The following is a 24,885-nucleotide window of genomic DNA, read 5'->3' as shown; positions in this document are numbered from 1 at the left end:
CTATGCTTGCTCATTGTCGATAAACAATCATGGATAGGTTGGATATTCTTAAATTACACTAATGTTATTCCGATCTCATAGAATTAAATCTTAGAATCTCCTTTTTGTTTCATCAATGTGAATCATACTGTTGTGTTAATAAGTGTCAAGCGCTTCACATTTATGAATAGGTGTCTACAAAGCATTTAGGAAATTTTTCTTCTTTCACAACTCTAAAGTTGTGTCATAGAGTTAATCTCTTTAAAAGTTGGAGCATACTTAGCCCATTGAGTGAACTTCAATGCATACTCCTTCACACTCATATTTGTTTGATGAAGATTAATGAATTCAAGCACCTTTGCTTCTCTTATCTCAAGAGGAAAGAATCAATCAAGAAAATCCCCTTGAAATCTATCCCAATAAAAAGGACCCACATCAACCTCCCTGCCTTCCTTCCATTAATTGAACCAAACTTGAGCAACACCTTTGAGTTGGTAAGAAACAATATATTCCTTTTCCTCCATTGACACTCCTATAATTCCCACTATCTTATACAACTCATCAATGAATTCTCGAGGATCCGCATCAAAATTTTGACCCATAAAGTTTCGTAGGGTTCATCCTAATAAATTACCTTATCCTTGCCACTACCATACCCACATTTGGATTCACGGGAGCAACGTTTTTTCTATTAGATTGGGCTGTCATAGCTTCAGCCGACAGTTGGAAAGTAGCTCGGAACTCAGAATGAGATACTTTTTCATCCAAAGGATCAATCAGAACTTGAGGATCCTAGGGCTTTACATTCTCACTTGCATTCCTCCTCACATAAGCACTTCGGGGAACCATATCTTGCAAAGCATCAAATAAGAGTTAGGAGAAGGGATTCTCTAGAGATGAACTATATGGAATGACTATAGAGTAGTGAATGAAGTGAAGTTTCTAAGCTCTTTGTAGCCTTTTATTCCAAAATGTGGCGCTCTTCACACTATTGAACAAGACTCTACCCAACGCGGCTTGTCAAACATCCTTGGACCTTTTCTAAAATATTATTCTATAAATACAAAGTTTGTCATGACCCAAGGTATAGACATGACATGGCGTATAGAATACCGAAAGGCCCTACACAAGACACTTGACATACATACAAAATAATACTATAGACAAAAGTAGAATTTAAATAGAAACTTTCATATTATAATATTTTGACATAAAAAGGGAAGTCTTATCATAGTTATGACAAGAAAATCTAATACATTTAAAGAGAGCTTAGGACGTAACCCATAAACTAGGTACAATATTTGAAAACAAAAGACATAAGAATGCATAGTAAAGGTGACACAGTCCCCAGAACAAGAGGACTCACAGAGTCTTTAATGATCAACCAATTGACTAGCCATGAGCGGGACGAGGAGAAGCAATGATTGAATAACGCTATCAGAGAGACATCATCCAATTCTAAGCGTCAACGGTCATTAATCAGTAATATAACCCAACTAAATTAGTTGGGGTCGAATCCCACATGGAGTGGTACGTGCTTAAGATTCAATAGCAAAGTACGAATATGTTCAAGTCAATCATAAGTATAGACATTATCGAATAAAAATATAACTCAAATTAAGAGGTGACGCAAGTGTCAAATAAGAGGGGAGTTTTTATTTTAACTAACAACTACAACAGCAACAAATAACACGAATTAACAAGTAATGAGATGGGTTCTTGGGATGTGATTGGATTATAGGATAATATAGACAAATGGGTAATTGCAACTGATAGTAAATAGCTGTAAATCAATGAATAAGCTAGACTTTGGTGGGATAAACTTTCTCTCGAACAATTTACCCTGAATCAAGTTGGTTTCTCTCGAACACCAACAATCAAGCAATTAAGAACAACCTACGCTTTAGTCAATTCACTATCTCGAGCTGAATCTATGGAAAAAGATTTAGGATTCATTCTCTCAAGCTGAACCCATGACAACCCAATACCCACAGACTATCAATTCAGTAATCTTGGTTTTAAAACCTCTCTCTCGAGCAAGCCAAAAACACTAAGGTAGAATTGCATTTGCAACTATAACCCTTTAAATTAAACCACAATTACTGAATGAAATCACTTCTAAACAATATTTAAACTATCAATTAGCAATACCCATAAGCTAAATCAGCTGATAATCACATAATCACACACAAGAATTGGGGTTTTAGCTAAACATCATAAAAATATAGAAATCATTACCAAATTGTGTTTCCATCAACTAGGTAAGATTAATTTCTTCTTTACAAAAGTCCAAGTTGGAGAATCTCAAAGACCCACTTTCAATTTCTCAAAAATGGAAAACTTCAATTCTTCAAAGCTAAGGAAAAGTTTTTTCTCAAAACTCAGAGTTCCAACTCCAAAACTGAAATATTCTATATTATGAAAACTGATACTAAAATAAATATTCAAAAAAGTATTATAGTTGCCATAAATATGTTGCCAAGGACCATTCGGCGCAGTAAGTTGGGATCGCCGATTATCTCGGTGATCCGCCCTTTGGTCAATTCGATCGCCTTTTTGCTTTGGCCTTCAGCATCTTCATGTTCTGTAACTTTGGGCGATCCAATCACTGCATCGCAGAACAGTTCGTCGATACGCCGACTGCTCATTTCTCTCACCGACATGATTTTCTCCTTCAGGGCTTGGCACACTGGAACTTTAGGAGATGTAATAGCCACTCGGCGACTCGCCTAATGGATGAGGCGATCAACAGACCTTATTTTCTTCGTTCTTTCAGCTGCCTTGTTCCTTTTTGTTGTCCATGCTTTGTTCCTCAATCCAAATACCTGGAAATCAAGGATCTTACATCAATTATTGGCACAAAATAAGCAGTTGAGGACACTAAATCTATCCAAATAAAGCCCTAAATGAGTCCAGAATGTGGACTCATCAGCACCCCCAACTTAAACTTTTGCTTGTCTACAAGTAAAACTTAATTTCAGCAGTTCAAAAAGGATGTCTCAAATAGTGCTACACAAGACTCAATCATGAATGCACACAAAAAGACTCAACTTACTCATGCAAGGATCAATTGTGCACTCAAAGATTCAAGATGTTACTCACCATTAGCGAAGATTCTCAAGTTCACAATACTTGCTTCAAATGCAATTTCAAGCTTAACAAAGGTACTCAAATGCCCTCACAAAAAGAATGATTCCATATTCACACACAATAGTTCAACAATTTATAGCTCCAGAATCACAATCAACACTCACACTCACAAACATGAGCACAATGCATTATCTCACCCATAGGTTTGCCCTTATTTTCCAATCAACACTAGTTTCAGCTCACTCAAGATCAAAATGGTCTTTTCAAGGCTTGTAACGGGGCTGAGTGTAAAGGTATGGTCATTTAGGCTCATTGGCTGCTATTCTCATGAAATGTGGTATGAACAACACTTTCTTTCATTCTCCTTATCATTCTCATTTATGCTCATAAATCACCCCATTATTTACTTTCCATGGACTATTGGACACCTTATTTCTTGTTGCATTTTCACAACTTTATTCCACAATTTTTTTCATTCTTTTTTTCTTTTTTCACTCTTTCTTTTTGTATGGCGGGGTTCCATCTTTCTCAAAATCATGGGTAAAAAGGGGGATTTCTTTGCACTTCTTGATTTACCTTCTCTTTTCACCACACCCCCAACTTAGGCTTTTGGCCTAAGTTGGCTATTCAAACAAACGATAAATCATGAGGATTATGGGTACTGGATAAAGGAAGGTCACAATTTCATCAAGTTTCTTCAAAGAAAAGGATATGGCTCAAAGGGTGTTCAATCAAGGATCACACACTCACAAGCTAGGCCATAAAAGAGGTATAATATCAAATTGTTTCACACTCTTCAAAGTTGCCTAAGATCATTTCAAGAGGTCGCATCACTTAGTCAGTCGAACCAATAGGACAAATTCTAGGTGTTATCATACATGGTTCACGGTAGGCTGATCACACAAGGCATTGACACCAATATCAACCAAGACTCCACACTTTTGCTAGTGGTAATGTTCATCAGAAGAGACTCATTCGATAACAGGTTAGTCACAACGAGATGCAAAAAGTTCACATATTGTCTATGCAACTTTCATTTGGCCTCATCGTAGTCGCACATTCATTTTTGTTCGATTATGAGCACTATTCAAGTCATCGGTATTGATCATGACCGATACTCAAATTTGCAAGAGAACAACCACATTCAAACACAGTCAAGAGGTGGCATAATTTTTTTTGGAAGGGTCCAAAAATCATTTACAATTAAAGTGAGGAGCCAAAAGCTCAAACATCCATAAAATACAGTGCCAAAATAATCAATAGCACAAAACCCAAATATATAGATAGAACAATAGTCACAAAAGGTGGGCCTCACCCCACCACAAAAGCATAAGCTATTTGTCCTCAAATGCAAGCAATAAAATATCCAAGATTCAATAAAAATAAGACAGAGAGGAAGGTAAAAAGAAATTTTATCTAAACAATCACTCCATCTGTCTGGGTATCAGTGCCCGGTGTAGTACTCTGAACATGGGCATCAGAGCCCGGAGTCACATCAGAAGTAATGGGTCCACTAGGAGCTACCATGGACATCTCTGTCAGTGATGTCTGGATCACCATCTGTACAATCGTCTCCTATAGATCTGGTAAATATCCATATATGCTCTCCTCCCTCACCTCTATCTGCTCCTCGTTGGTCTCTAATTCTGACTCATCAGCTATTGTGCCATCCCTATATACATCTCCGGTGGTAGCCGGAGGAATCTCAGAAGTCTCTGGGGCATCAACATCATCAGCGGCCTCTAGTAATGAAGTGAAGTCAGCAGAATTTAGATAATCCACGTTCTTCCTCAGAACCGCAACTTCCGCTTTCAAAATCGTAACCTCGGAGGTCTCCCCCTGTCTACTCTCATAAGCCTCAACTCTCTCGGTGAGAGTGGCAATGGAAGTCCAGAAGGGGGTAAAGTGTAGCAAGGATAGCACTCTCGATCATCCATGGGATGGATCTCTCAAGTCAGGTTTCCCTCACATCAGCTGAATGGGTCAGGTGCCCCATCTTCAGGATCATAGCCTGAGTGATCCTGGCTGGTGGGGCAGAGGTAGAGGAGCCCAGAGCCTGTGAAGAAAAAGTAGTCGAGGCAGATATACTTGAAGGCCCGGAGGCCCGAGTAGGCAAAGATGACTCTGCTGGTATCGAATCAATGTCCACCTCCGGAGATGTATCTACCGAGGATGCTCTCCTCCTTTCGGCCTCTTCTCGTGTGCACTAGGCCTATATATGCTGAATATCTATGGAAAAGTGGGAGTAACCTCAAAATCTCTCATCTCATCACGAGAAACTCCAACACGCCTACATAACTCTATGATCAGCACCGGGAATAGAAGTGAGGTATGCCTCAGCTTGTCCCTCATGGCCATCTCTTACTCAATAATAAGCCCCATGTTAATGCTCTTTTTAGAAATAATCGACTCAAGGTAGGACACCTTAAAATGACGGAGAATGGACTCATTTTAGGAGGCCATAATAAAGCTGCTGATGAATCAAAACCAATAACATGCAACTACACTCAAGTACCTCTTCTCCATCAGGACTCTTGCCTCTATCCACCTCGGGGTAGTGTCTGATATGAGGGGGGCCATCCAGCCCTTGAGCTCATCCAATGATGCTGTAGTGGTAGCCAGGTTGGGGTAGTCAAAGTCTGACCCCTGTCAAGTACCGCATTGATGTGATCACGGCAACAGTGCACCACTGTCCCCCATACCATAATGGACCCTATCGGTCTGAACTCACTGGCCTTCTTCTTGGTTTTAGGAACCAGGTAACCATATGCAGAGTAGAATTCCCAGACCCATGTAGGAATGTAGGGGCGTCAGGGCCTGGTGAACTGCTCAAAGTGATGGTACTGGAGTGTCTACCTCACCCCGGAGTATCTTCCCTCTAAGCCTTCTGTCGAAAGCAGCTTCTCCTCAAGAATCATTCGTAACCTATTGGATTTGAGTCTGTTAAGTAGTCGTGAATGAGGAACCATTGGTGGTTCTGGAGCGATAGGAGGTGCCGTAGCTAGCACTGAATCTGTTGGGTTGGAAGCTGAAGGGACTCTAGCTGAGTAAGGGACAGATCTAGCACGGATCTCTCCCCGCCGGGACTGTAAGGGCTGGTCATCCTCACGCTCAGATAATGCAGCCCGGGAGTCAGCAGACACTCATTCCTTGTCAGAGTTGTGCTCCAGAATTTCAGATGCAGGCCTCTGGACGTTACCCGTGCCTCCCGTTGGAGGCTCTGCTCTTCCCTTTTTAGGAGGATTTGTTCCCCCTTCATTTATCACAATACCTCGTGCTCTTTTGCGGGGTGGCATGTCAATGTTTGTCCTTGCCATATCTTCAAAACATTAGAAAAAGTTAGAAATAATTCAAGCAAAAGCACAGAAGAATACAATTGCAGACAGACTTTCCGAATCGGTCGATTACAGTGCATTTGAGGAGTTAGGGGAGCAGAAAGGGCGATTAAGTAAGACTTTCGGTGAGTCACCGAGTGCACTCAGTGAACTCAGGCTTCTCACCGAAACTTACAGAACCTAACTCACATTTAAGCATGAAATTAAATGAGATAAGGGGGACTTCGGTGAACTGCCGAGTCGTTCGACGAGCTCGACCCAGCTCGCCAAATGGTCCAACGTGCCTACTTTCAACCCCAACTTCTAAATTCAACCCTGCTTCCCCCGAACACAAAATCAAAACATGCACTCTTACAATTAAGCTAAGACCCATTACACCCATACCCCCGGGATACTCAGACTTCTCTCGGTTTGGCCAAATTTGTCAATTTGATGACTTTTGACATTAAGAATGATGTCAACCGCTCTATCATTGGGGAAAAATACGTCATTTAGCACAACTGCGGGTTACTTAGATGTCACTCGACTAGACCCAACAACATGCAAGAACAACCCCACAATTTTAATCATTTTCAAGCACGACAATTTTAGGAATTGAACATTATAGGCACGATATTCGAATTAAAATAAGCACACACATATACAATTATGATCAGAGAGGCCTAGCACACAACACTAAGACAAAATCAATCACAAATGAATCAAAAATCGCTAAAGAAAGATTCGAGAATACTGTAGTGCGGGTGTGATTTTAGAAAGATTCGAGAATACTAGTGTCTGATTGTGGGAGCTACTATTAACCGACATAAAACCACGTGAGCTCAATGTGGATTCCGATGTATACGCCCCATCGAGAGGACCTAATATACTTTTCCATGGGGTATAAAGGCATGAATGTTCGATGTATACGGCCAATCAATAGGACCCAATATACCTTACCAGGGGTATAAAGGTATGAATGGCATGATAACCAAAGTTTATGTACAACAGAGGGGTTTGATAAACCTACGGGGGCATGTAGTTCTGGGACTATGAGGGTATGTTGAACCCTAGTCCAACTCGGTCTAAGTCTACTCCAGTTGGAATGTTTATGTAGACATCAAGAGTGAAATACTAGATAGCTCAATGTTCTGACATGCAAATTTTATAATGCAACATTTAAATACTGACAATGAAACATTCAGAATAAGAGCATGTATATCTGTTTAATCTGACCTAGAAAGTGTAATTCATGAACTAAAAGAATCTACACAACTAGGGTTCTGAATTTCATGCAAATAACTAAATAGCGATTTCATGAAAACATGATAATCTGATTAAGAATACTATAAAATCTAACTCACAACAATTCTGCAAGGTTGTAGAAACCCTACGTCTAAACATGATATAGATAATCAAGAATCTGACTGACTTCTAAGAACCTTGTGGAGGAAAGTAATCCACTAGTGAAATCCCACATACCTGGTGACAAAATTCACGCCGAAATCCTTTAAATTTTAGGATGAAACTTGAAGCACAACGTTGCTTGCTCTTGAAAGAAACTGGCACCTCTTTCTCGTCTTTTCGTTCTAATTTGGATGATATTTGGAGAATAAGGGTTATGGGTATGTCTTACTAGGTTATTAGGCTTACTCTAAGTAAAATGACGTAGTTTAGGCATCAAACGACGTAGTTTAAGTGCCCAACGCATAGTGGGAAGGACTGAAATGACCCTAACTGAATTCTAATGTAGCCCATCCACGGAGGGAACGACGGTCTGTCGTTTGACCTATAGGCCGTCGTTTGGGTTCGTCGGTCAAGTTTTCCTGACAGGGTTTTACTAAAATGAGCATAAATTTTTACTCAGAGATGGGATTTTAGCAAACTCAATGGCATTGGAAAGAGGATTCAATTACCTATCATTTGGTAGGTCATGGGCCACCTAATTACTTTTGTGCTAAGGGTTATGAACATTTGAAGTTAATCCAATAGAAATTTCCCTCTAACTAGCTGCTGACCCTCACCTACGATCAGACCTGCGGTCTGTAGGTCCAATCACATACCATACTAGTCGACCATGGGTAGGATCAGAGACCATAAATATTTGGTGCTAAATGACAGACCCCACCTATGGACTGTGTAAGACCAGGGATCGTCGGGGCTTCTGTGGTTCTTGCACCAGGTCAAGAAAGCTGCAATTTTTTTCTACATTCTAAAATTTGAGGTGTTACACCTACAAAGAGAAGGGAGGGTAGTCAAGCTAACCCTAGTGGTTCTGGTTCGAGTACTTCAAAGAAAAAAAAATTCTATGCACTTTAGACTCGACAAGATCATGAGGATTCTCTTCATGTTGTGACCGATATGTTGAAAGTGTTTCTGTTTGATATGTATGATTTACTTGATCCTGGTGTGAAGTTATCATTTGTCACTCCTTATGTGGCCATAAGATTTGATGTTGGTCCGAAAATCCTTTCTAATCTTTTTCATGTCTCTATTCCCGATGGTGATTCTACTGTTGCTTAGAGAGTTTATAGAAATTCTCCGATTTTTGTTTCCCATAGAGTCACGCATATTGATTTTGTAGAGTTTTGTATGTTAGATTTTTATGTTATTCTTGGGATATATTGGATTCATACATGTTATGCTTCCATAGACTATAGGAGCTAATTTTTCACATTAAAGTTTCTGAACGAACCTAGCATATCATGGGGACAGCAAAATTATGCTCTTAAGGGTCAATCCATATGTTTCCTAAAAGTTAGGAAAATTATTTTTAAGGGTTGCATTTATCATCTTGTTCGGGTTAGGGATATGTGTAACACCTCTGTCACGACCCAGATGTAACCCCTAGATGTAGCATGGCGTATATAATAGTCCAAGTCCAATAGTTTAATTAAAGAAAAAGTAGAAGTCTAAAACACTTCTCTCAGTATAACCATCTAGTACAATAAAATGAAATTGGGCCTATCCCATAAATCATGTCCAAAAACTAAAATACATGAAAGAAAGTGAAATAATAAAAGTCGGTCCTCGAAGCATGAGGAGTCACCAAAGTTCGGAAACCTCAAAATCAACCACTAGCCATGAAACTGAGAAACCTGACTGTCGGACCCTATATTTTGGGAAATGTAGGCAAGACTATGCGTTAGTACAAAACAATGTACCAAGTATGATAGCTATGCATAAAACATTTAAATCATTCTAAAAAGGGGCATTTCATTTCATGACATGCAATTGACCAAGTTAAAACATGATATACGAGGGTTAGAAAACATAAGTCATAAAACCATAGTCAAGTCAAGATAGTCATCTTTAAGAACTTTGAACACATATGAGATACTTCTTGAAGTAACCTTAGGTCATTATTGATGTGGGGAATTAACCTTAACCGAGATAGAGACAGTGTGAGCTATAACATGGTCCCCCGGTGTCTCCCACACCGAAAAAGGGTTAGCCTACTTGCCAAGGTAAGGACTATATATCCGAGCTAAAGTGGATCCACTAGCTAATGTCTATATAGACAATCATACTATGAGGGCACATTATTAAGGAATACGGAGATTGCATTTAGAAACCCGACCTCTACTCACGAGAGAGCTTCCATATCAACATCCTCTCGGTGCTAAGCATAACTCCCACATAATAGTCATTTCTGATTGTTCTTATTATCCATGGAAAGGCACATCATCTTGCCAATCCATGCTAAGTCATCATCCATGGAAAGGTATCTTTCAATAACCAATCCAAGATAGTTTCATTAGGACAACTCTTAATCTTTGATTCAATAAGGTGAGAAAACCTTCCAACCTTAGAATCCTTATTATGTGAGAAAACCTTTCACATCTTTCTTTTATGTGTATATCAGAAAATCCTTTCAATAAGACATTGTCATGCACCGAGGCTATCCCCTTGACGTAAACACATGACCTAGGATCACGAGTGACCCAAATCTAACCCTGAAGCTGGCATATCATAAGTATACTAAAACAACTGAATAATGATATACTATGCGAAAGCTGAAATAAAAGATAACTGAAAGATGGGGAATACCCAGTACTGATCTGAATATATATAAAACTACTAAGAGTTCAACGATACTGAACATTCGCTCAAATCTAAAGCTGAATCTAATACTATGTCTGAAAAGACTCTACTAACTAGAGTTGTTGGGACATTTCCCCAGCTAACTCTAGGAAGACTGAAAACTGAAATAAAAGACTGAATAGGAAAGACATGTCTATTGTCATCAAAGTATGAGGACTCACCACTGAAGTAGATCACGGTCCTTGGTTGGAGACCCGTGGTTCACTAGCCCAAAAACGAGTCTCTCATTAAGACGATGGTCCACTAGGATAGGCCGTGGATCAGTCCATGGTTCGTCCACTAAGGTCGTTAGTGGTAGGTTTGGTAGTTATGTTCAGGGGTTGTTGGGTCTTTTCCTAATTAATTAACTCCTATACTACGTTTTTTTACCTTTCATTAAGACCCCTATATAAGTATTTTCACCCCCCTTCCCAATTTCCCAATAGAAATCATTCTCTCGATTCAACAAAAAGAAGAACTCTCTCTCAAATAATTATCTCTCTAGAACTTGAAGAAGAAGAAGGATTTAATCTAGGGTATCAAGTCAAATCTCAGTTCCTACATTGAAGATTAGAATTTGGATTCAAGGTATGATAGTTTTCATCCATTGATTTTTTCCATTAATGGAGTTCCCAAATTCTTCTAATTCAAAGTTAGAATTCCCCAATTGAGTTAGGGTTTTCTTCAATTATCATGGGTTCTTATGATTATTGATTTAAATGATTGAATTATGATCTCTTATGCATGAATTGATCAAATACTATGATTTTATGATGATTTCCCCAGACCATAGTTGAGGGTCAACATCCAGTTAGAGGGAAATTAATGTTGGGTCAACTTCAAACGGTTGTATCTCTTAGCACAGAATTAATTAGGTGGCCTATGACCTACCAAATTAAAGATAATTAAATCCTCCTTCCAATGCCATCGAGTTTGATAAAATCCCATCTACAATTAAGAAGTTATGCCCATTTTAGTGAAGCCATGTCGGGCAGAGCTTGACTGACGGCTCCTACCGATGGTTGATAGGTCAACTGATGGCCAGTCAATCTAGTAGTAGGTGGCACTCATCAGATTTAAGTCAGTGTCATTTTGGTCATTTTCCTAATGTGCTGGGGACTTAAACTACGTCGTTTGTTTCCTAAACTATGTCGTTTTACTCAGTTTAAGCCTAATAACCTAGTCAGAGCATACCCAAAACCTTTATTCACCAAAATTCACCAGAACTTATAGAGAAAAAGAGGAAAAAGAGTCGACCAAACCCTCAAGAACACGCAATAGGTTTTCTTTAGTTCCAACCCCGAAATTGAAAGATTTCTCCTTAGATTTCATCACTAGGTATGTGGGATTTCACTAGTAGGTTCCTTTCATCCACTAGGTCCCTAGAATTCAGTCAGATTCTTGATTCGCTATATCTTGCTTAGACCTAGGGTTTCTAAAACCTTAGATATTGGTTGTGATTTAGCTGTTATAGTATTCTTAATCAGATTATCATGTTTTCGTGAAATCGTTGCTTAGTTCCTTGGATGAAACTCAGAACCCTAGTTGTGTAGATTCTCTTAGTTCATGAATTACACTTACTAGGTCAGTGAAACAGATATACACGCTCCATTTTAGAATGTTTCATTCTCAGTACCTAAATGTTCCATTCGTAGATTCGCATGTTAGAATATTGAGCTATCAAGTATTTCAGTTATGTTGTGTCATACACATTTCAAGTTGGGAGTAGGCTTAGCACCGAGTTGGACTAGGGTTCAACGTACCCTTATAGTCCAGAACTACGTGCCCCCATAGGTTTATAAGTGCCATCAGTTGGGCATCAGATTTTGTGATCACGCCAGTCATGTCTTTTTACCCTTGCAAGGTATATTGTGTCCTCTCGATAGGCAGCATTTAGCTCACGTGGTTTTATGTCTGTTAATAGTAGATCCCAATGTCAGACTCTAGTGCATTTGACTAGGTTTTTAGCTATACTTCAGTATTTCGTCTCAGCATGTTAAATTCATGATTAGTACTAAGTCATTGCATTTAGCTCGGTTTTTAGTTATATTTCAGTATCTATGTTTTTGTTCAGATTATGTCACTACTCAGTTATGTTTGTTCAACTTTTATACTTTGTTCAACTATTATCTATATCCTACATTCTTAGTACGTTCCAAGTACTGACGCATACTCTGCGATACATCCTTTCATGCTGTAGGTTCAGGCGTTCAACATCCAGATCACTCATAGATCGATTCCCAATCTGTATTCAACTACTTCAGTGGTGAGTCCTCATACTTCGAGGACAACAGACATGTCTTTCATATTTATTCTTTTATTTTAGTTTTCACTCTTACTAGAGTTAGCTGGGGGCATGTCCCAACAACTCTATTCAGTAGAGGCTTTTCAGACATAGTATTACAATCAACTTTATATTTGGGTGAATGTTCAGTATTGTTGAACTCTTAGTAGTTTTATATATATATAGATTAGTATTGGGTATTCCCCATCTTTCATCTTTCTCTTGTTGTAGCTTCTGCATAGTATTTCTTTATTCAGTTGTTTTAGTATGCTTATTAAATGCCAACTCCATAATTAGCTTGGGGTCACTCGTGATTCTAGGTCCCATGTTTACGTCAATGGGGTAGCCTCGGGGCTTGGCAAACTTGGTATCATAGCATTAGGTTCAATAGTCATAGGTTGTATGGTAGCCGCACTAAGTAGAGTCTTTTTCATGGTGTGAAGTGCACCACATCTATGAGAGGGAGGTAACAAAGTGTTTTAAGAATAACATCACTTTCCTTGCTATTCTTATCGTGCGTAAGTATGAACTCTATTCAATGTCCTTCTAACTCCTGTTGTTTGCATTTCAGTAAATGCCTCACAGAAGAGCTAATGCAAGGAATAAGCCAGCAGCTCCAGCAGTCCCTTTGAAAGGAGGAAGTCATGTATGCCAAGTTCAGGGCTGCTTACTAAGTACTTGCTCAGGCCATGACTAGCAAGGTAAATCAGAAGGTTGTGGTCCTAGCTCTCCCACAGACTAACACTGCTACAACAATAATACTAGACTTTACTCGGATAACCCTACAGATTTTCATGTGTCTAAGTCAGAATAAGATCCACAAGAGTTTCTCTACGAACTTTAAAAGGTAACAAATATTATTGGCTTCACTCAAGTCGAGAGTGTAGATTTGGCCGCCTATTAATTGAAGGGAGTGGCCTACACTGGTAATAGTAGTGGAAGGAATCTTGTAGTTTTAATGCATGTCCAAAAACTCTCTCAGAACCCTTCTCAGTCTATACTCTAGCTCGTGACCCAGTTATAGCTAGATAGGTTTAATGAAAGTGCCCTATCACAGTCTCTCAGAATGTCACCTCAGCAGCTCTTGTAGAGTAAGAAATGGTAGACTTTGATATCATTATAGGCATGGATTGGTTACATTCTTGTTATGCCTCAGTCGATTGTAGAACTAGGATTGTTCGATTTCAGTTTCCAAACGAGCCACTCTTAGAATAGAAGGGTAGTAGCTTAGTGCGTGTAGTTCAGTTTATCTCTTACCTTAAGGCCAGAAAGATGATCTCTAAACGGCATGTCTATCATCTTTTTTGACTTATTGATTCAAACTATGAAATTCCAACTCTTCAGTCAGTTCCATAGTAAATGAGTTTCATGAAGTGTTTCCATAAGATCTTCCCGGAGTTCCTCCCAAAAGGAAAATTGAATTCAGAATTGATCTCTTTCTATATACCCAGCCCATTTCAATTCCTCTTTACAAAAGGGCTCCACCTTAGCTTAAGGAATTAAAAGAACACCTCTAGTGTAGTTCATGAAAAAGAAAGATGGTTCTATCATAATGTGCATTTACTACCATCCGTGGAACAAGGTCACCATAAAGAACAAGTATCCCATCCCCAAGATTGATGACTTGTTTGACCGATTTCAGGGTGCCAGTTGCTTTTCTAAGATTGACCTCAGATCTGGTTATCATCAGCTCAGAATCAAAGTTAGTGACATTCCGAAGACAGCCTTCAGGACTTGGTATGGTCAGTATGAATTTGTAGTTATGTCTTTTGCACTTATAAATGCTCCTCGAGCTTTCATGGACTTAATGAACAGGGTGTTCAAATAGTATTTGGACTTGTTCGTCATTGTCTTTATTGATGATATCTTCATTTATTCTTGGAGTGAGGAGGAGCATGCGACACATCAAAGATTTGTTCTGTAGACTCTCAAAGATCGCCCGTTATTCGCTAAATTTAGCAAATGTGAATTATGGTTACAATCGGTATCTTTTCTTGGCCTTGTGGTATCTAGCAAACGGCTCGGAGTGGATTCTCAGAAAATTAAGGCAGTGAAACACTCAACTCTTTGTTGCATCATGCTTTGCAAGCAATGTTTCAAGTGAGTCATGGTTAAATGATAGCGGATGCATAAATCACATAACTCCTGATAATGAACTCTTCAAAGAATTGAAGCCTACTCGAGCAACAAATATTCGAATAGGGCTTGGTGATCACATTCCAGTAAAAGGAATGGGAACTATTGCAGTTGAGACACGAGCAAGTACAAAAGCAATAACAAATGTTCTCTATGTACCAGACTTAGACCGAAACTTGTTAAGCGTTGGTCAATTGTTAGAAAATAGTTTCAAACTTTATTTTGAAGAAAAATATTTGTTGATAAAGGATCCCTCAGGATAGGACTTTTTTAAAGTCAAATCCATGAGAGGAAAAAGTTTCTCATTTGATCCACTCGAGGAAGAGTAGATGTTGTAATCAGCAAAAAGCAAATGTCGATGAGTTGTGGCATAAGAAACTCGGGCACTATCATTATCAAGGGCTTGTCAGGATGCAAAAGCCAAAGATGGTGGAGAACCTACCTAATTTGGAAGCATATTCCACTAAATGTCATGCCTGCCAATTTAGTAAATAACACAGAAAGTCATTTCCAAAATCAACATGGAGAGCCTCACAAAAGCTACAACTACTTCACTATGATGTCGCAGGGCCTCAAAGAACTCCATCACTACAAGGTAGCATCTGTTATATTCTTTTCCTTGCCTATTTTACAAGAATGTGTTGGATTTTTTTACTTGAAATTCAAGTCAGAAGTTGCTGGTGTATTCTGGAAATTCAACAAATTTGTGAAAAATCAAAGTAATTGTAAGATTCAAGCTTTGAGGTCTGATAATGGGAATGAATACACATTAGTGAAATTTGATTTTTATAAGGCACGTATCTTCCATACTTATTCAAGGAGGAAGAAGTGAAGTAAGATAGGAGAAGATAATGATATGCATCTTCTCAAAATCGTGGAGGTTTGACCCATGGAGCAATGAGCAATTTCTTACACTCATTAGGAGTTATTTAGCAGTTCCTTATGGTTACTAGAAGTTATCTATCATTATCCTACATAGTTAATAAGTATTTATAGTTACCTATTAAATAATAGGAGATCTAGTAAATAAGTAGGGAGGTGGTAATATATCATTTATATGCAGAAAAGGTTGTTCTAAGAGATACAATATACTTGTCTCTTTTTGTATTTTCTAGTTTTCTTTGAGATACAAGATACTTCTATCTCTCTTTATATTTTTCTGTTGTCTTTATTCAATATAAAACCTCAGTTTCTATCATTGGTATCAGAGCAATAAGATCTGCCATGTTTTACACAAGAACCGACACTTCCCACAACGATCCTATCATGTTGACTCTTGATAAGATTGGCCAACAATTTACCACTATAGCAGTTAAATTAGGAGCCATTGACGATTTGGCTATTGATGTGGCTGCACTAAAAGCACAAAACTTACAAAATTAGCATGGAAAATCAAAAGTTTTGCTAGAAGAGGGTGAGGTTGATAGCACTTAGAGGCATCAAGAAACTTATCAACGTTTGCACACAAAGATGGAATTTCCTAAGTATGAGGGACGAGATCCTTGAGGTCGGATTTTGTAAAAAGATAAGTATTTTCAAAATTATCAAACACCTAATGATTGCAAGGTTGATGTGAATTCAATGTATTTGGAAGGAGATGCATTGGATCTTTTTCCTTTTATCAACAGTGAAAGAACCATTTATTACTGGGATGCGTTGGTGAATGTTATGCAGGAAAATTACGGAGAGTTTCAAAATCTCGATGAACATTTGTGTAGTATCTAACGGACTGGATCAGTGTTTAAGTATAGGCAGAAATTTGCAAAACGGGCAGTGCGTGTGCAAACTTAGCAAGAACATTGTTTCCTTGGAGTTTTCCTTAGCGGACTCAAAGAAGACCTTCGTGTGGATGTTAGGATTCACAATCCTCGATCGGTGTATAAGGCAATGAGCTTGGCCTTAAAATATGACGGAAAACAAGAACTAAATAAGTCCAATAAGGTGCCTGCTTGGCCTTCTGTATCAAGACCTTCATCATTTGGGACTTCCTCTCCAATAGTTCGAGAATCCTTTAATTTTCAATTATCCCACAAACCAGTTACATGTCCTTTTCAACAATCATCTCTTCCAAACACTCGCCCACTGAATTCTAAACATCAAATTCGGTGAGAAAAAGGCCTATGCTACCGTTGTGGAACAAGTTTACCCCTGGTCATCGTTGCAAACCTGGGACTTTTGCACATTTGGAGTTAATGTAAGAGGAACTCATATCAAAAGTGTTGACGGTAATCAAAATGAAGACATACGCCCTACTGATTTGGGGGAAATCTCATTTTCATGAAATTTTGGGCAAATAATTTTCTTCAACTTTGAAACTTCAAGGCACTCTTTGCGGGCATAAAGTGTTGATGTTGGTAGATAGTGGTTCGATGCATAGTTTTGTAGTAGAAGAAATTGTGATGAAACTTGGGTTGGTAGTCAAATATATCCATACTTTTGGTGTACAAATAGGTAATGGTCGAATTATCAAATGCAACAAAGCTTGTCATGACCTGTCAGTAGAGGTTTCTAACTTGGTCATAAAGCATGATTTCTTCAATTGTTCCTTTTGTGGCGCAGATATGGTGTGGGTATACAATGGTTAGCATCCCTGAACACCATACAACCCAACTGGAACGAGATGTTCTTAATCTTCCAATTGAATGTGAAAACTTATAAGCTGCAAGGTGTTCCTCAGAAAACACTCATGCCAACATTTTTCCAATCAGAACTTGAAGAACAAATGTTGCCTAGAGATGCTATGTTGAACCTTATGAAGGAAGATTATAAGCACATAGACCTCTCTTCTATTGTTGGTGATGCTTCTATTTTACGTCTTCAGCCATATGGCCAAAACTCTCTGTTAGCTGTACATTTTCTTGATTTTCGCCTTGAGCACAAGTAATCTTTCCAAGAGGGGTGTACTAATAAGGCATGTATCTTCCATCTTATTCAAGGAGGAAGAAGCGAAATAAAGTAGGAGAAGATAATGATTTGAATCTTCTCAAATTCCTGGAGGTTTCAACCATGGAGCAATGAGCAGCTTCTTACAGTTATTAGGAGTTATCAGGCAGTTCCTTATGGTTACTAAAAGTTATCTATCATTATTCTAAATGGTTATGAAGTAGTTATAGTTATCTATTATATAATAGGAGATCTAGTAAATAAGTAGGGAGGTGTTAATATATCTTTTATATGCAGAAAAGGTTGTTCTATGAGATACGATATACTTGTCTCTCTTTGTATTTTCTATTGTTCTTCGAGATACGAGATACTTGTGTCTCTCTTTGTCTTTTCTATTTTTTTTGTTCAGTATAAAACCTCGGTTTCTATTAGATCCATTTTGTGAAGAGGCCAGCATTGTGCATCAGCTTACAATACCATGCACACCAGAATAAAAAGGTGTTAGCGAAAGAAGAAATAGATGGATAATGGAAATGGCAAGATGTATGTTAAATGAGAAGAAATTGCCTAAGATATTTTTGGGTAGAGGTAGCTGATGTTTGAGTAATCAAGACACAACTTCCAATGCAAGTGTCTACGATCGTACAATAGTAAAGTAACCCAACCAAGGGTTGGGGTCGAGTCCCAAGGGACTGGGATTGAGAATTAATAGAAAAATAAAATTTATTTCTACTTCGTCATAGCTAAAAACATTATCGAATATAAACATTCTAAATCTAAGGGGTGACGCAAACGTCAATTATCAATGGGGCTTGTGATAAGTAAGCAAAAACAACAAAAATAAAAGGAGTACTAATCAAGGAGACAAGATTCTTGGGATGTGATAGGAATACGGGTTAGACTAGACTATTGGGTACATGCTTTTGATAGTAAATCCGTTGAGTATTTGTGACTAGGCTAGACTATAGTGGGGGTAAATTCTCTTCCGAGCAACTTACCCTGAATCAAATGGGCTCCTCTCGGACACCCACGTGCCGCATGAAGAACAACCTCCGCCTTAGCCCACTCACTCTCTCGAGCTGAGTGTATGGGAGAAGGACTAGGGTTCACTCTCTCGAGCAAAACCTCATGTCAACCCAATCCCACCGGCCATCAATTTAGTAGTCTTAGTCTTACGACCTCTCTCTCGAGCAAGCCAAAAACACAAAGGTGAAATCGTATTTGCAACTACAATTTCATTAAGTTCCACCACAACTACTAAAAGAAATCACATTTACACAACAAATAAACCATCAAGAAGCAAGACCCAACAGATAATCTAACCCATATTCACAAAATCACACCCCAAGAAATGGGGTTTTAGCTAGACATGTAAAAGAGATAAAAATTCATACCAATATCAGTTTCCATCAATGGGTATGCAAGATTAAGCCCAAGTCCAAAATCTTGGAGTTGAAACCCTTTGAATCTTCAAGTTCTTCAAAACCCTCTCCAAACTTAGAACTCAAATATCTATCTTAAAAATTATATATTAAAAATTTGATATTAAGCTACAACTCTCAACGAGTATTTATAGTTTTCAAAAATATGTATTACAGCGGATCATTCAGCGTCGTTAGTCGAGATCGCCAATCAACTCGGTGATCTACCCTTTGGTAGGTTTCATCGCCATCTTGCTATATCCTTCAACTTCGTCATGTTTTGGACATTTGGTGACATAGTACTGCATTGCGGAACTGCTCGGCGACACGCTGACTGCTCCTTTTCACAGTCAATTTGATCCTTTCTTTCAGGGCTCAGCACATTGGAACAAAAGGCGAGGATAACACCTTTTGGCGATTCGCTGAATGTGTTCGGCGATGCTCATATCTTCATTTCTTTATTCTTTCAGCTGCCTTTGTTCCTTTTTGCTAAGTAGTGTCCATAGTTTTCCCCTCAAACTCCAAATACCTGAAACTTAAGGGTTTTCATCCGATATTGAGATAAAATATGCATTTGAGAACACTAATTCTATCAAAATATAGCCCTAAATGAGTCCAATTTGAGGACTCATCAACACCCCCAACTTAAAATTTTGCTTGTCCTCAAGCAAGCTCAAGTTCAGCCATTCAAAAAGGTGTACTCGAACAGTGCTACACAAGACTCAATCATGAATCGCACAAAACAAGACTCAATTTACTTATTCAAATATCAAATGTACACTCAAAGATTCAAGTTCTGACTCACCAATATCAAAGAATCTCATGCTCACAATGCTTGCTTCAAATGCAAATTCAAGCTCAACCAAAAGTGTTCAAATACCCTCACACAAGGAATGATTCCATATTCACACAATGGTTCACAATTTAAAGCATCAGAATCAGATGCAACGCCAACACTCATGAAGAAGAGCACAATCATAATTTTAGCCATAGGTTTGCCCGTATTTCCAATCAACATTTGTTTCAGCTCACTCAAGATCAAAAAGGTCTTTTCAAGTCTTGTAATGGGGCTGAGTGCAAAGGTATGGTCATTTAGGCTCAGTGACTTTCATCCTCATGAAATGTGGTACTCAGAACACTTCCTTTCCTCTTCCTTCATCATTTTCCTTAGTGCTCATAAGTCATCCTATTTTTCACTTTCCATGAATTGTTTAGAAACCCCATTTCTTTTGTACTTTATTCCACAACTTTTCTTTTTCATTCTTTTTCTTTTTCTTTCTTCTCTCTCGCTCTCTTCTTATATGGAGGGTTCCATTTTTCTCAACACCATGGGTAAAAGGAGACTTTCATTGCAGTTCATGACTTGCCCTTATCTTTTCACCACACCCCCAACTTAGGCTTTTGGCCTAAGTTGGCTATTCAACTAACCATAACTTCATGAGGATTATGGGTGATGGATTAAGAGAGGTCTAGTTTTCATCAAGTTTCTTCCAAAGAAAGTTAAGGCTCAAGGGTGTTCAAAAGCGTTTCACACACTCACAAGGTAGGTCACCAAAGAGGTATATGTCAAATTAGCTCACACTCATAGAAGTTGCGTAAGATCATATCAAGAGATAACATCACTTAGTTGATCGGACCAACGGGGCAAATTATATGATCAATCATGCATAGTTCACAGGTAAGCTCATCACGCTAGGCATTGACACTATAAGTCAAACAAGACTTCACACTTTCACTAGTGTGCAATGATCATCACAAGAGACCCAATTCGATACTAGGCTAGTCATAACGAGATGCAAAGAGTTAACATATTGTCTATGTAACTTCATTTGGCCTCATCGTAGCCACGCATTCATGTTCGTTCGATTGAGAGCACTATTGAAGTCATCGGTATCGATCGGAACCGAAACCCAAGTTTTGCAAAAGAACAACCATATTCAATACATGAGAAGTGGCAAAAATATTTCGGACGGGTCAAAATCAATTCGCAATTTAAAATAAAAGGAGCCACAAGCTCAAACATCCACAAAAAGCAGTGTAAACACGATTTAAGCACAAAGCCCAAATATAAACAAAGTACGCACATCAATAGCACACAAAGGTGGGCTTCACCCCACCACAAATAAAAGCAATTTGTCCTCAAATGCAATTAACATAAAATCCAAAATGTAAAATAAAGAAAGACAGAGAGGGAGGTAAATAGAAATTCTATCTATGCAGTCTCTCCATCTGTCCGGGCTTCAGTGTCCGGAGTAACCCCGGAAGGAACAACAGTGCCAGCTTCACCAAGGTCTGTTGATTGTGAGTCTGCCAAAAAGACATGCACCTCTCTGCAAAATCCCCTGGCCCGTAGAGGAGTATTAGGGTCTAGGGTGATGTTTTCCTGGCAAGAGTGGTCCTCTTGCCGTTGCCTTTCCCAGTAGTTGTGGGTAGTTTTGAAGTTTTTCCTTTCAACGTAACTGCATCTTCTTTTATCACAATTCCTTTGGACTTCCTCTTGAGCTGGCTTTATTCTTTCAGTAGGTTTAGGCTTAGTCATATGTGCAAAATCTCGAAGAGAAGTTAGAGAGATATTTGACAAAAGCACTGATAAACTTTGCCGACTCTTTCGGCGAGTCGCCGATATCATTCGTTGATCTAGAGTTAGTCCGCTGAAAGGTACAGTCCACAGAAATCTAGGGGAGTTGACAAAGCTAAAGCGAGACTTTTGGCGAGTCACCGAAAGTCTTTGGCGAGTCGCCGAAAGTCTTTGGCGACCTTCAACTTCTTGCCAAAAATTATAGAATTAACAACATATTTATCATTATATTAAAGGCGAGATGGGGACGTAACCGTCGAGTGGTTCGGCGAGCTCAACCAAGCTTACCAAACGGCTGAACGTACTTATTTTCAACCTATCTTCTCAAATTCAACCCTGTAACCCCTGAAGACAAAATCAAAGCGTGCACTAGTACAATCAAGGTATGACACATAGCACCCAAACAAAACCCTTCAAATTTTAATCCAGATTAAGGCATACATTTATTGGAATTCAACAGTCACAACTACTCGAGCAAGATTATCAAATCAAAGCATGCGCATAAACAATCTAGTCCCATCCGATCGGGTCAAAATACTTTCAACAAGATTTGTTTATTGCAAATGAGCATAAATTTTTATAAAATAAATTTGGGGCATAGAAAACCGACCATTTGTGCTGACTACGAAATGATTGAAGTGCTAGGCGGCAAGGTAATCCAATTCCTAGAACAAATCAACCAAAATTCAATAGAGATGCAACGATATTGAAAGTAAAACTAGGTGTGAGTTTGTATGGTTTGAAAATGAGGGAGAGCGTAGGAAATTGAAACCTGTAAACCTTTGGCTTGAAATATCATCCAGTTCTTGACCACTCGGCAACCTTAGTCATGCGCGCTGAACCATTTGGCGTCACACCGAGCAATCACATTCTTCGCTGATTTTTATAGGATCCCCCAGTTAATTGGGGAGTCCAAATGGAGGTTTCCACCGGGATCGCCGACAAGGTCAACGATTCACCAAAAAATTCCTGTGCTCGCCGAGTTTTATAGACTCCAATGTAATTTCATCTTGAGTTTAACGACGTTCTAGTTCGGGGGCGCCAAACCCTTCGGCGATTCGCTGATTGGACCTGTTGCTCGCCAGTCTACACTTTTTGATCACTTTCCACACTTCCATCTGCACAATCAACACACCATTATTTTATCAAAGCGACATAAAACAATAAAAGGTTTTGGGTTGCCTCCTAAACAGCGCCTTAGTTAATGTCGCGACACGACGCAAGTCCACCTTCAAACCTCATTTTTGGGGTTGACCATAGTGTCACTAGGCAAACTCCCTTGCTGTCTCAGATTGAGGTGAGATTAGATATGACCCATTTGGGCCTCTAACTGCTCGATCGAAACTGAATGGGAGGTGACGGTCTGGCTAAGGGTGGACACATCTTCTTTCATGCCTTTTAACATTTTGTCTGACCCTTCAACTTTGTTGAGAATACGTGAGAGCATATCCTCAGACTTACCACATTCTGAGTCCTTGGGCTTTTGACGCTCATGAGGAGGAACATATCTATCATTCTCCCCATCTATCCAAGTCGGATTACGGTCCCTCCATTCACGGTCTCGATCCTTCCAACCTTCGTCTCTAGCCCAACCTTGGTTACCACCCTGCCTTGGGTAGTTTGAACGATAGCCACAGGCTTGGTTGGCTAGAAAATTTACCTCCTCGTTATACAAGGCTTCAAAATTCATCTCCTCAGGATTTGCACACCTGACCCCCACGACATTGACATAACGGGCACCAGCCCCCATGACATTTTTGGATAAAATATCAAGTTGTGTCATGATCTTGGCCATGTTTTGGTTTCTCGGATGATATTTTTGAATCTGCTCCTTAGATAGTTTGAAGGTGAGAGGAGAGACTTGATCCTCCCGAGTGTACCACTCTCTGTTGATGGTTGTCATGCCATCTAAAATTTGGGCTACTAGTACATATGGCTGCTGCATTAAGCCTCAAGGTGAAAGTTGGTCAGCGACCTCTTTGTTTAACGAGTCCAAACTCCGGTAAAAGTAATGAAACAGCACATTATCAGGCAAACCATGGGTTGGGCATTGAAGCACCAACTTTTTGAATCGTAACCAAGTTTCGTGTAGAGGCTCTCCTTCTAAACACTTAAAGCTCTGAATGCTATCCCGAAGGGTCATCATCTTCGAGAGAGGGAAAAATCGCACTTGAAATGTGGTTACCAATTCCTCCCAGGAAGTGATGGATTCATGCAACAACTTGTCTAGACATTTGCACGCCTCTCCCATCAACGAGAAAGGGAACAATCTTAACCAGAATGACTACTGTGATATGTTTTTGAACGAGAATGGTCCGCACACATCCACAAAGTTCTGAAGATGCTCGTGAGCAAACCCGCTGAAAAGTCCCTTTGGTTGCAAGAGTTTCAACATAGAAATCGTTATGTGGAACACTGTATTTCCCTCGACTGGAGGTAACCGGATAGCTCCAATACCTCCTATGAGATGGGACCATTGATGTTGGGCTCTTGGACATCGTTGAGATTTCTGATATCGTCTTGGTGGCCCACCTGGCTACCGATAACGCTCATGCTTTCTGAAATATTCACACAAGAAAATAAAACAAAACTAAAGATTAAGTGAGTAAACTACAACTAAGAAGAACAAAAATTCTACTAATCTAAGAATTCTCAAGTGACACCACTCCCCGGCAGTGGAGCCATTTTGATGTTTGCGTAATCAAGACACAACTTCCAATACAAGTGTCTATGATCGTACAATAGTAAAGTAACCCATCAAAGGTTTGCGGTCTAGTCCCAAGGGAGTGGGCTTGAGAATTAATAGAAAAATAAAATTTAGTTCTAGTTAGTCATAGCTAAAAACATTATCGAATATAAACATGCTAAATCTAAGGGGTGACGCAAGCATCAATTATCAATGGGGGTTTGTGACAAGTAAGCAAAAATAGTAAAAATAAAAGGAGTACTAATCATGGAGACGGGATTCTTGGGATGTGATAGGAATACGGGTTAGACTAGACTATTGGGTACATGCTTTTGATAGTAAATCCGTTGAGTATTTGTGACTAGGCTAGACTATAGTGGTGTTAAATTCTATCTCGAGCAACTTACCCCGAATCAAATGGGTTTCTCTCC

This window comes from Solanum tuberosum, unplaced genomic scaffold (assembly GCF_000226075.1).
Source record: "Solanum tuberosum cultivar DM 1-3 516 R44 unplaced genomic scaffold, SolTub_3.0 scf00139, whole genome shotgun sequence".
Taxonomy (NCBI): Eukaryota; Viridiplantae; Streptophyta; class Magnoliopsida; order Solanales; family Solanaceae; genus Solanum; species Solanum tuberosum.
The sequence above is the reverse complement of the archived record's forward strand: the minus strand, read 5'-3'. Positions refer to the sequence as shown.